Genomic DNA, 3,232 nt, shown 5'->3' with positions numbered 1-3,232 from the left:
GATTTGATTTTGTTTTTCTTGTTTATTGTCTCCTTTACTTTCTGGGTATAACTCTCCATATTTTGGGTTGTTTGACTACTCCTGGTAGTCTTCCTCTATCATAAGTGATAGGTTTGGCCTTTTCTCAGCTAAATTTTTAAAATTTTCCTTTGATTTAGGGTCGTCGCAGTTTATTTTATGACAGTCATGAAGATATTTGCACCTATGCTATCTGATTATTTGTGCCTTCTATTGTTTGGTGTGATTAAATCGCCACACAGTCGCGAAGAGCTCTGAAATTAGCTCGGCGTTGTTAACTGGTGTACTTCTACAATGATGTCGTAAAGTGGCTAGTTAGGGAGGTGCGGCGTTTCATTGTTAGTGCATGCTGTCAGTTTTACACTCGCGAAGATTCCTGTAGGTTGCAATTTTGAAGTTTTGTTTGCTGATTGTCCAATGTGTCCTATCCTTTTTAGCTTGTCTTCTGCCTATTTATTGTGTGTCAAATTGTTGATTGCTAGAATATTTGACTCTGGGTTTCATTCCCTTGAGACTTCTCCTTTTGAGCTGTGTGACCTATTTACCTTAAGGTTTCCTGAAGCATTATATTTTCTTGGGTTATTTGTTCGTTTGGACCTTTGAGTTGTGTTTGGAACGATCCCTTGCTTTGTTTGAGGATTTTCCTTATTGACTTTTCTTTTATCTTCCTGATTGGTACAAGACGCTTGGTTATCAAACTTGCAAAGTCTTGTTTGTTTGGTTTCCTTCTATCACTTTGGCATAGATCACATTGCTTCCCGGTCAATGAGAAAGCTTTCTAGTTTTTGCAAAAAGAAACATATTCTTCGTTTTGAGTCTTTGATTCGTTTTAGAGTAGAATGTTTCTCTTTACTTATCGAATGATTTCATTCGGAAAGGGCTTAAAACTAGCATTGTTTTGAGTTTTTCATTTGGTTGCTTGTAATTTATTTGAAAAATCAAAATATCGCATTCATTTTGAATTAGGAAATGAGAACAATCTTTTGCATTAGTAAATTCTTGACATTTAGAAGTTGAAAAGCGAAGGATGTGTTTTTTCATTTTCCTAATTAGGTTGCTTGCACGTTAGTGAAAGATAGGAGCATAACTCTTTCCTCTTGATTGGTTTTCTTGAGAAATGATGAAAAGTACCATTCTTTCAATTGCTTGCTTGTTGCTTTTCTATCTTTGGAATGAACTTCTCACTTTTCTTTAGTTAGTTGTTCATTGAAAAGAAATGGTCTCTTTTCTCATTTAGTTGCATTCTAGGAGTTATTGAAGATACATTCAGTAGGGCCTTGAAACTAAGATCTAATTCAAGATTAACTGTTAAAATCTATTGAATTAACCTAAGAAAGCATTGAAAATTAACACTTACATCTAGAGGTCTAGGCTAGAGATGTTTTCCGACATCTTTAAACCTAGTGGTTGTTGTTTTCACTAAGGTTGGGTGATTCCTCCTTCTGTGATTCGATAAGTGCTAGTATGGACTTGTGCTCCCTATACCGTCATGTATATGATGGGAGACCCCACTAGGTTGCAATCTTGTCATCCATAGGAAGTCGAGTTTTCCGCCTTGCAGACATTATACACGGAACATAGCATTCGGGGAGATTGTTTGCTCGTACTTCTTGGTTTGTCAGGAGGTATTCTGCAGTTCACGCTTGCCTGGTAAACCTTTTGCCTAGAGTTCCAGAGCAGTCACTTTCGTTCCTTTTCAACTCTCTAAAAGTAAAAGGATCATCTGAGCACTTTCCTTTCGATCTCGTTTCCAATCGAAACCGATAGAGTCACCTTTCGTACTTTTCTCGACTCTTAAAACATGAAAAGGAAAAGTTTTGTTTATTTGAGAGAAGATTCTTCGGCGAAAATCACATCGGGATTCTTTTGTCGACAAAAGCATCCCGATGTGATTTTCGTCGAAGAATCTTCTCTCAAATTTGATATGGATCACAAAAACCTAAATTCAACAGTTTTGTTTTAGTGTTCTAAAATTAACTTCCCACAAAATATTCCTGGTAAAAGTGATCTTCCTTAGTAATTCTTTAGGGCCAATTCCAATGGCAACATTTCCAGAGTCTACCAGTCAAGGATTCCCCTCAAGAGGGAATCTTGGTCCTTTTCCTTCTTTTGTAAACACTAGTGCTCCTTATATGGCAACGTTGTCCCTTCCTGGGTTAACCATTGGTTTACCTATCTAGTTATTTTCAAACTCAGTGATCTCGAGTGTCTCAACTCCTTCCCCGCCATCTCCTTCATTCGAATCATGGCATGATGATTCTAAGGTGGACCCCTCGCCTTCTTCCCCTATTTCTTCACCTTCCACTTCTACTTTTCCTAGTGAAAGTTTCAAATCTAGTAACCAATAGGATAAGAAGAAGAATAATAAGTCACCTAAGCAAGGGGTCGACCGTGCGGCTATTAATCCAAATGCACCTCCTATTTGCAAACCTTTTGATCCTCCACAGAAGGCAAAATTACCTTTCAGTTTGTGTAAGGGTGACCATCTCCTCCGACACTGTCCTGGCATTCCCAGAGTCTTAGAGGAATGGTCTCAAAATCTAGATCGACCATCCCCATTGATCTCTGGAGATCATGTCGATGCTACACTATTGGCTAGCGAGGGTAAGAAGAAAGGGAATATTAGATTTCCCTATAGGTTATGTGAAGGAGAACATCTCCTTCACCTTTGTCCTCTTATGGATAAAGCTTCCAAAGTTTTGGAAAACCTTACAGCCTCTCAACCCCAACTCCCTATTAGTTATCATAGGCTTTCTTCTAACCCTCCCTCGGTTGGTAAAGAGATTGACTTGGATTCATCTCTTGCCCATCCTACTCTTCCTGAGCCTAACTCTCTTGTGTCTGTTCCTGACCAACCATTGGTCAAAGAGAGTGTCGACTTGGTTTCACCACCAGTTGCTCACTCTGTTCCAGAAGAGAGTGGTGATCATACTTCTCATGTTCTTCTCATCTCCTCAGATTCTCATGAATCAAAGAGTGACCTTCCTGTCCCAACTGTTCAAGAGAGTCCTTCTTCTATTCCTGCATAGCATGGGGGAAATCATATGATACCCCCACCAAGTAGTTCTGTCATTTCCTTCGATTGGAGTCACTTGACTGCTTATCGCCTCCCATCTTATGTGCCTTTCTAGATCATAGTACAAGCCTATAATATGGTAGTACCTGGCACTATATTAGATGAAGGTGCATCTGTTAGCATGATGTCTTCTACTAC

This window comes from Pinus tabuliformis, chromosome 3_2 (assembly GCF_031772625.1).
Source record: "Pinus tabuliformis cultivar Carrire ecotype Pingquan chromosome 3_2, CPIR1, whole genome shotgun sequence".
NCBI classification, from domain to species: Eukaryota; Viridiplantae; Streptophyta; class Pinopsida; order Pinales; family Pinaceae; genus Pinus; species Pinus tabuliformis.
The sequence above is the reverse complement of the archived record's forward strand: the minus strand, read 5'-3'. Positions refer to the sequence as shown.